Here is an 11,076-nt window from a genome sequence, read left to right as displayed (position 1 = left end):
TATTAAAATTGTTAAATAATTGCACAAACACTGCTGCACTGACCAAGATGGTGATAATGCTGAACCTGAAGACCAAAGACAACATCTGAGAGGCAATTTAAGTGTATCAGTATATAATGTTTGAAAATTCAAGGACTACCCTGTATAGTGTGTGGATATTTCTGTACCTGCTTGGAATTGGCAAAGCACAGGCTCCTAGAAACGTTTCTCAGTAAGAAATTTTTTCCCAGTCCATCCATTGTAGATCTAAGTTAATAATGAATTAAAATGGTCCATAATGGCCTTCATTCTGATATTCTGTGCAAAATATTTATAGTAAAATTTATTCTGTATATTAATTTCTATGCATATGTATAAGATAATATTTATTATTTAATTCCTCATATAAATCATATTCTGTGAATTAATTTTAAAAGTAGTTTATATTTAATTCTCTCCACTTTTTTTTTTATAGGGATCAAGGAAATGTTCATTATCCTTTTGCAATACCGTATTGATAATACCAGAATTTGCCCAGTGTATGCTGTTCCAGACATGTACAATAAAGAAATTAAAAACTTAAAACAGTTATAATGTCATATGGCATTTGAGCATAGGTTATGCTGTCACTTAATTAAAATGGGTAATTAATTGGGTGAAACTAAACATACGAAGTGAATAAAATTCCCAGACTAGTGCTATAAAAAGAACACAAAATAGAGCTCAAAAATGGTTTTATTTTTATTCAAAGTATCACATTGTTCTAAAAGTTTCTGAAAAGAATCAGCAAAGGGGTACAAAAAAGATGTTTAGTTTGACAGTTACATTTTCTTTATGTCCTCAGCATCCTGAAATTCTTTTCTTTGAGAACAGTTTTCACCTTGAGAAAAAGAAAGAAGTCCAATAGGGCTAGATTGGGAGAGTACGCTGGAGATTGATTTGTACAATGACAAGTTTCGTCAGAAATGTCTTCACAAGTGCGGAATGGATGGGGGGCATCATCATCAACAAGAACCGCTGCCTTTCTCTCAAAATTGCAGCCTCACCTAGAAAATGTGCTTCAATAGTCTTTGAAGCACCTGTACATAGAACAGAGCATTGACTCTCTCCCCTTCAGGTATAAAATTCCTTGTGAATCATACCCTGCTTGTCAAAAAATGTGAACAGCATTTTCTTTATCATGGACTTCTGTAAATGAAACTTGGAGATGATCTTGGTCTTTGAACCTCTTATATCATTCAGACACACTGGTCTGACAATGATTCATCACCATAAACAATTTTTAACATTTCATATGTTTCTATCACAGATTTTTCCAGTTTAAAGCAAAATTTGATATTTGTTCTTTGCTCCATTGGAAAAATTCTTGGGGTGGGGGGGGTGGGGAAATACAAGGACTAATAGATTAACAGTCGCCACTGGCAGAGGTGAAAGTGATTCTTGCACTGCTTCTATTGGAATGAGCAACAGCCTGCTAAACAAGATGCAGGGTATTTCAGAGACTGCTGGGAGTCATTGCGGTACAAGTAAACACATGGGCTGTGTTAGGGTAGCTAACAATAGAAACAAGTGCATGTATACTTGCGTATACACCAATGCTAGGAGTTTGGTAAATAAATTTGATGAATTTCAGGTATTGCTCAAAACATCAGAGACAGATATTGTTGGGATATCAGAGACGTGGTGTCACACAGATATAAGGAATGCAGAACTGGAATTTTGGGAGTACAATGTGTACAGAAAGGATAGACAAGATAGGAAGGAAGGAGGGGTTATGCTATTAGTTAAGAAACACATAAAATCCAAAGAAGTGAAGCCGGTTGACATCGCTGGACAGTGCAGTGTCAAGTCAGTTTGTTGTGACATAGGCATTGAGAGATCAAAATTGAAAGTAGCAGTTGTTATAGACCTAATGACTCTGATGAGTATAATAAGAAACTGTATAGGGAAATAGATTGGGCCAGTAAATCAGAGAGTCTTATAATGGGGGATTTTAATTTCCCAGATAGTGACTGGAATGTGTGGGTTGGTCACTCACACACTAGCAAGGCTTTTGTGGATTTATTGGGTGATTGTTTTCTACATCAGCATGTTCGGGAGGCAACTAGAGGGAGTAATACTCATGATTTGATTATCAGTAGTGATTCTTTATGCATTAAGAATCTACAGATAAAGGAACCACTAAGTGGCAGTGATCACAGTGTGCTGAAGTGGGAGTTATTCAAAGAGGTAACTACCATCAGGGGTAAAGGGAAGGGTTTTTGCTTTCATAAAGGCGACTACGGTGGTCTGAGACAGTATTTAAATTCTATATGGTGGGACCAACTGATGATGTTACCAACAGCCAATTCAAAATGGGAAGCATTCAAAGAATTTATCTTGGAAGCTACTAGGCTTTACATACCAACAAAGAAATATTGTTCAAGGTTTAGGCCTAAGTGGATGTCAGATGAACTAATGAGACATGGCAGAGAAGAAAAATGCATGGGATGCATATAAATTAATGGGTGACATGGAAGCCTATGACAGATATAAGCTGGTTTGTAACCAAGTCACAAAGGATATTAGGCAGGCAAAGGCAGATTATGAGAAATCTTTGCAAAGGATGCAAAGAAAAACAGCAAAGAGTTCTTTACTTATGTAAACTCTAGAAGGAAAGGGATGAATCAGATTGGTCCACTGGATATTGATGGTTCACTGTTGATGATCCTGCTCAGGTCGCTAACAAACTAGAGTATTTTGCATCTACATTCACACATGAGGAGTTATTCAGGGAGTTAAATTAAATTCTGGCTGTGAGCTAGATGATTTTGTAATAACTGAGAGGAAAGTAGAGGTGAAATTGTTAAAGATAAACATAAAAAAGGCACCCAGGGTGGATGGGATCTATCCAGTTATATTAAAGGAGGCAGCAAAGGAAGTAAGGAAACCGTTAGCCATAATTGTGAGAGCTTCCATGGACTCAAGGGAGGTACCCATGGACTGGAGATGTGCAAATGTGAACCCAATCCACAAAGGAGGATCAAAGGGAGACATAGGTAATTAAAGACCTGTTAGTTTAACTTCTATTCCAGGGAAAACAATGGAGGCACTGGTTAAAAAAGCATTGCAGGATCATCTAGACAAGACTTCAGTTATAGCTCAGACACAGCATGGGTTTGTTAAGGGGAAGTCTTCTCTGACTAATTTGATTGGATGCTATGATGTAGTCACAAAGGAACTGGATGCAAAGAATAACTTTGATATCATATATTTGGATCTTAGAAAAGCCTTTGATACTGTTGCACATGGAAGACTGCTGCACAAATTGGAGCAATGTGGCATTGGAGGCAAATTGCTGCTATGGATAAAGGGATGGTTGAGTGGGAGAAGACAGAGTATAGTAATCAATTGACACTGCACTTCGGGGACTAATGTTATTAGTGGAGTCCCTCAGGGTTAAGTGTTGGGTCCATTGTTGTTTTCTGTATTTATAAATGATATTGATGATGGTATATCAGGCTTAATGCCCAAGTTTGCAAACGATACAAATGTTGGTAGGGTTGTTAATGACACTAATGCCAGTACGCTGCTGCAACAGGATCTAGAAAAGTTGAGCAGATGGGCTGAGAGGTGGCAAATGAAGTTTAACATTGACAAATGTAAAGTACTACATATGGGAAGCAGTAATTTCAGAGTAATGTATCAACTCTGTGGTACCACACTGACAGTGGTAGAGAATGAAAAGGACCTGGGGGTAATTGTGCAAGCAGATATGAAGTTTTCTGATCATTTTAAGAAGGATGTAGAGCTTTTGGAACGAGTACAGAGAAGGGCAACAAGATTAGTGAATGGAACAAAGGGTTGCTCTTATGAAGAAAGGCTTAATTAAGTTTTGCAAATTACAGTGTCTGGAGCCTAGGCACCTGCGAGGTGATCTGATTGAGGTGTATAAAGCCTTGAATGGTTTGAGCAGGCTCAATGCAGATGGGATTCTTCCTCTTGCTCAGTATAATCTCCTGAGAGTGCATAAATTCAAATTGAGTAAAGATGGTTGTAGGATAGATGTGCAGAAGTTTGCCTTTAGCCAGCGGGTGGTTGATTGCTGGAACAAACTTCCATCTGTCTTTGTTGAAGTTGATACAAGGTAGAACTCGACAAACATTTGGAGCAAATGGATGGGTGAAATAAAGGTTTTTTTTTTTTTTTTTTTTTTTTGCTGATACTATATAAGCTTGCTTTCTTGCATCATGTGCCTTTGCTAATGCTAACCATCGGGTTTCTTTCCATCTTCTTCTATTGCTTGTCCGTCCGCAGACCTCTGTCACTCCTACTATAGTCTTTGAATGCTTTCCATTCTGATTCTATGCTGTTCACTACTGTCTCGGGTACAACCTTCCTGAACTCTTCTCTGAACATCGCTCCCCCTTTCCTCTTCTTTCAACTTCCACACCCTGAGTTTTCTCTCTCTTGTTATTTTGATCCTCTTCAATTTAGGGAATCTTAAAACTCCAACAACTAACCTGTGATCACTACCCAAGGAGATACTAGGAATGAACTTGATGTCCACTTAGTCTTCTGTATCACTCTTTATCCACAAGTATATAGTCAAGGAGGAATTCCTGTTGACTGTCCGAACTGTATCTTGAAGAAGATACTGTTCAAGAAGAGAAAGTCACTTTGTGACTCTTTCTCTTCTTGAATCAGGTGTTTCCTATGACCAAGCTGTTCCATAAACAGAAATCCTACAGTCTGTCACCATCATCATTCCTAGGTCTCCAACCATGCGGACCCATAATGTATTCTAGTCCTTGTTTCTCCAATCCGACTTTTGCATTCAGGTCACCCATGATAACTATATCACCCATGATAAGTTGTTGCTTAAGATGATCTTTCTTTTATTTTATGAGTATTAACAGGTTAGAAATTGTATATAGAACTACAGATATTGTTGATTGTTCTTTAAGTATTCAAAGTATTTTATTAAATTTTTTCGGGCTCAATAAAATACCAAATACGGAGGATGCGGAAAGGTCAGGGAATGACCACCGCATATCCCGGAGCAATATGGCCTTAGTTGCTAATGCTCCTAAAAACCAAATAACAAACAAACAAACAAACATCTGGTGTATAGGTATGGGGAGGGAGACAAGACTGGGGGGAAGGCAGAAGAATGGGGACAATGGTGAAGACAACCCCAGTGGTCAGTGGGGCCAGCTCAGGCTCCACCAGAGGAAAGGAGGGGGTGACAAATTCAAATTATTATATTAGGGCCACCCGTAATTTCTCACATCTACCCATATATTTATTTGTCTGTAAATTGCGTGTGTTCTCTGGTTGATTTGCCTGTTTGCTGGACGAAAACCCCAATTTCTGGAGGAAAAAACCTTGCTATCTATGCCTGAGACGGACTAATTCAGCCACTGAGTGAAAAAACCCACTAAAGTTCCTCGCGTCATCGACGGGATTCGGACCCAGGCCTTTTCCACCCAGTGTGGGGAGGACGGTGACAATACCACTGCACCTAAGCAAGGAGAAGTGGCAGTCAGGGGAGGAGACGGAGAATCGTCTCCCCCTACCAGGGAGGAGGGTATAAAGTAAATTGAGACTGCGAGCTCGCTTTAGATCGCCAATAAGGCGCTTTGCAGCAGAGCTGCACTGTCAAGTCCAGTGGTATCCATCTAGCCTCCACAGAGGTCTGATCAGGTAGTTGTCATTCGTGAGACTCAGGTCCTGTCCATGCTGTCTTGAGTATAATCCTTACAAGTGGTAGTCAGGTCCAGTGTTTGTCGCATTTTCATCACCCTTCTCCGGGAAGTGGAGTTTACTGGCTGGGTCTGTTGGTCATTCGGTAGTCGTGTTTGAGTTAGTCACATTTCATGATGACTTGTCAGAAAAGCCCAGACAAACACAAAAGCTTCTCACCTGGAGAATCCACTGAAGTTAAAAATTTAATTGATGTGCTTTTCCTGAAAGGAAACACACTTGATCCACATGTTATTAATTAAATGGCGGAGCGATGAACAACGTATCCGACGTGGTTGGCACCCATATTGGCGATCGTGAAGGTGGCCATATTGGCGTAAGCATGCGCTACATACAAGCACAACGCTATCATATATAAGAATTAAAGGCTCACAGAAATTCATTAAATCCACACAGAATTTTACATAAAGTCACCTAGCGATCCAGTATCTTTAGTTCTTCAAGTTCAAATCTTTGGCGAACAGTAAATCCATGATTAATCGGCACTATAATCACTTTTAATCAGAGCACATAGAAACGTGACCGCACGGTCGAAAATCCTCTCGTCTCCCCCCCTGATGACAAAAGTGTAAAGTGTTCATTGTGTAACAGCCCCAGGGGTTCCCCCCATCTCCGTGTTTGTACTCTGTTTGTGAAACACAGAACACTGTGAAGGCCAGAGATTTTAAAAAGTGTAAGGTGCATGTTTATGTCGTGTAGTGTCATGTTGTGTTGTTCCTCTGACCTTTTAACCGTTGGGCCCCTAGTGGGACCCCCCCGTTGCCCACACTTAGCCCCGAGGAGGCAGGTTAGGCATTGAGGGATCTCATTAGAAGTAAGTACTCTGGCAGGCCCTGCCACCTAATTTCCTAAGTTTCAAGTGGCAAGGGCCTAAAAAAAAATAATAATAAAAAATAAATAAAACAATAAAAAATAAATAAATAAAATAATAAAATAAATAAATAAATAAAATAATAAAATAAAAATAAATAAAATAGTAAAAAAAATAGATAAATAAAATAAAAATAAAAAAAATTAGTAATAATAATAAAAATATAATAAAATAAATAAATAAAATAAAAATAAATAAAATAGTAAAAAAAATAGATAAATAAAATAAAAATAAAAAAATAGATAAATAAAATAAAAAAAAATTAGTAATAATAATAAAAATATAATAAAATAAATAAATAAAATAAAAATAAATAAAATAGTAAAAAAAATAGATAAATAAAATAAAAATAAAAAAAATAGATAAATAAAATAAAAATAAAAAAATAGATAAATAAAATAAAAAAAAAATTAGTAATAATAATAAAAATATAATAAAATAAATAAATAAAAAATATAACAAAAATAATAATAAATATATAAAATGCATATTTAGTTAGAGTAGGGGTGAAGACTGAGAAAGGGGGGACATATAGAAATGTGGGGATGATAGGGAAGCCAACCCCGGGGAAGGTCAATGGGGCCTGGCCCCACCAGGAGAAAAAGGGGGGTGGCAGGGAGGGGGAGGAGACAGAAACACGACCCTCCCTCTCCCTACCAGGGGAGGGGGGATTAAAGTGAACCAAGTTAGGGTACGCGGCTCGGAATGCTAGTTGGCCAAGAAAAGCAGTTGACATCTAATGGCACGCCGGTGGCATGTCTTTATCTAGGAGATTGTCTTATTGGTCACATCTGTGAGAGTCAGCTCCAGAAGTATACGAACCTGTTTTCTTTCTTAGATTGTCTTAATTTGTGGGTTGTCTCTATTCAAAGGTAGTTATCTTTGGTGGTGAGATCTTTGGAGAATGTATGGTGGTTCACACCAAGGATGGTAATGCGGGTCAAGTTTAGCTGCCTTGTTCCAGTACCATCAGGGTCCCTGGGTTCATTTAGTAGAGGGTTATCACGTTGCTGCGATTAGTTGTCTTCTCCTCAAGGAAGGCTGCTGTGCGTAGTTGGTGAGAGCTTAATACTCTTCCTTAGTATCCAGTAGGTGGTTTTCTTTGCCTTTTGGTATATAAGTCAGCTTTGTGATAAGCTGGCAGCGGAGGTCATTGTAGAGGGGACACTCGTGCATGAGGTGATCCCAGTCCTCATTTCCTCCAAAGGAGCATGTTGGGTCTTCTTCTAGGCCAAAGGTTGTTAGTTTTGCCTTTATTGAACCATGGCCAGTAAGCAAATACGTGGCATACAGGCCTGGAGAAAACCATAATGGGGATTTTGGATAGACTCTGCTAACATTTGGGATGAATCTCCTGGTGATTTCCCCCTTGGTTGAATTTATCCAGCGGTCCTGCCACACTCGCTGCATGTGTGCTTGAAGTCTCTTCTCAAATTTTTGGTTGTTGGTAAGATTCAGCTCGAATCCCAAGCAGGTCTGAGACATGCCCTTAGAAAGATGATACAACATTCCAGTTCTCACCACCTCCAGGTCGAGAGGGAGGGCACCACCAGGACCTGGAGAGCGTGAGTACTCACAATGCAGCAGGCACGAGAGATGGAGAACAGGACCGTGCGTTGAGTGGAAACCAGTCGTAGCCTTGCCAAACCAAATTCTGGCTGCATACGTAATCACAGGGATAAAGGTAGCCTTGTAATACGAGAGGGTTTGCTTGCTGAGACCCCAGTCCCGACGGGATATCCTAGCAACCATGGCAGTATAGTTTCTTACTTTGGTTCTGATGTATTTGAGATGAGCTTGGAAGGAGAGTTTTCTATCTAGTACTATGCCAAGATATTTCAGTTACTCTGACAACTTTATGGTCTTGTTTTCAATTTTAATCTGTAATGGTCTTGTAATACAGAGAGTTCCTTTAAGAAGGAGAGAGTTTGTTTTTGATGGTGATATGGTCAAGCAGTGTGTTTTTGCCCGGTTCTGGAGGATTTGGAGTGCATGGTTTGCCAAAGTCTCAAGCTGGCCCTGGAATTTGCAGCCACCATCAGGATGAAGTCATCAGCAAAGGCTTGTGAACGAACCTCCCCGAGGTCAAGGCATAGAAATTCGTCCATCACCATGTTCCATAAGGTTGGCCCCAGGACCAAGCCCTGGGGGCAGCCACGGTGCATCCGTCTTGTGAGTTTCTGATAAGGTGCATTTACTGTGATCACCCTATTTGAGAGGTAGCTTTTCATGATATTGAACAAATTGTCGGGTACATTTGCTTGCCTGAGTCTGCGGAGGACGCTCGGCCACCAAAGGGTGTCGAACGCTCCCATGAAATCAATTGTAATCATCAGGAAGTATTTCCTGTCTGCTTCGCGGGCCTCAGTGAGCAGTGCCTGTAGAGCATCAACTGTGAAATGCCCCGGTCTGAAACCATATTGGTTTGGTGATACTAGGTTTGTTTTCTCATAGTAACTTTGGATCCGTACATGGAGATCACCTCCATGTACGGATCCATGTGATGCTCTAAGAGCTTGCTGCATACAGACAATAGGGCTATGGGCCTGTATGAACTTGGTAGATTTGGTGGTTTTGTAGGATTTTTAAGGATCAGTTTCATATTTGCAACCTTCCAGTCATCCGGGAAGGTGCTAGTGTGTAAGCAGAGATTGAATAGGTACAGCAATAGCTCCGGGGCGAGCTCCACAACCTTCTTCACAATCTCAGGCCCTGGACATTTTTCCCCATTGATAAGAGCTGCTGCGGCTAGGAGTTCTTCCTGTGTGAACTGCGGTTCAACTTGTCCAGTCCAATAGGTTTCATTTTCTCTGCAGATCTCATGCTGGTCAGTTGTTGTTGGATTAATGTTTGGATGAAAAACGTAGTTTAAGATATTTGAGACTGTGTCCCTCCAGGTGGTGGTTAGGTTTCCCTGTGGGTTTTCCATAGCAGTGTTCACTTCCCCCCCTGGGGAGTTTATTTGTGGCGATTTTGTACACCACCCCCAGGGGTCAGAATTTCCCGTGTAAGAGACAAGTTGCTCCCAGGATTGCTGCTTTGATTTCTTTATTCTTTCCGTATACGCGTTTCTTGCTGTTCGATATACTTGTTTAAGTTCTTCGACCTCCACATCAAACCAAGATCTTCTCGCCCTTTGAAACACTTTCCATTTGGCTTGTACCTCCTTTCTCATCCTTCGAAGCTCCTCGTTCCACCAGGGCACCGCTCCTAGAGGTTTTTTCCTTTTAATTGTGGCATTGCAGACTTGTTAATAGGCTGGTAATCTCTTTTTGAAGAAGGTTTGGATTTTGAGTTTGCCTGAGTTTCTGCTGCTGTTGTCCCACCATTTCCAGCAGGGCACCGCTGAACGTGTCCCAGTTTCTTTTTTCTATTGCATATCTATATTGCATTACTCTGGAAATGGGTTGTCTATTACGGTTTTTTGTGATCCTGAATGCAATGGCTCGGTGGTCCGATGTCGTCCAATCATCTTGGACCTTCCAGTCAGAGATATAGCTGGCTGTGTTTCTTGTAGCAAGAGAAATGTCAATGGTGGCTTCCCAAAAGGTGCTGCTGAAATTGAAGGAAGTTGTTTGGCTGATTGAGGATTTTCCGAAAGGGGAGTTACCCAGGTAGTCTTCCAGTCTTTGGCCGTTTGTTGCTCCTCGATAGTCTGGTGTTGTGCTGTACCACGCGGGAGACCTGCAGTTTACATCTGCCCCGACGATAATTCGCCCTCCTGGAAGAGTGTTAGTACACTTTGAAGGTATCTTATTGCCCCTATAATATCTTCGCCTGGACGGAAATATATGGCGACGACGTAAAAGTTTCCAAGCACTATAATAATGTGGGCACATACGGCCCAGGCTGTGCAAAGTTGGATTATCTTTGTGGCTGTGATGTCAGGGTTTCTTACAGCTATTGCTGCCCAGGGGGTTTTCCCTTCCACCTGGATGACTTTGTAGGTCAAAGAACCAGGCGTACGCCCATAAGAACCAGGGCAGAGGCTATCGCCTCTGACCTGGTTCTTATGGGCGTACGGCTCTTGCAGGATAATTACATCCATGTTGTCCTCGTCTGCCCGAATCCTGATTTGGCCGACCACAGCTTGGACCCGTTGTGCGTTAATTTGCATTATTTTTACCTCTTCGAAGTTAAATTTTTTAAGGTGTCTCCCCATAATCGATCCGTTGTTGGTGCTGACCCTTGGCTTTTATATATATGTTGGACATATTCTGTCTCTGATGGAATGTGCTGAGTCCATTTTTGAAACTTTTACAGTTCACACAAATAGGATCTTTGGTTTTGTTAGGACAGTTGTTAAATTCGTGGCCTTTTTCAGCACAATGGCCGCGCGTTGGCACTGTCTGCCTACAAGTGTGTGAGGTGTGGCCGAACCTGCAACACTTAAAGCATTTAGACACAGCCACGTGTTTGAGAAAGCGGTGGCTGACCCAGTTTATGTATACCCTTGCTTGATTGTTTAGGACCTTCCAGGC

The sequence above is a fragment of the Mastigoproctus giganteus genome, chromosome 13 (genome assembly GCF_048544385.1).
Source record: "Mastigoproctus giganteus isolate SK-2022 chromosome 13, ASM4854438v1, whole genome shotgun sequence".
NCBI lineage: Eukaryota > Metazoa > Arthropoda > Arachnida > Uropygi > Thelyphonidae > Mastigoproctus > Mastigoproctus giganteus.
Note: the sequence above shows the minus strand (reverse complement) of the source record.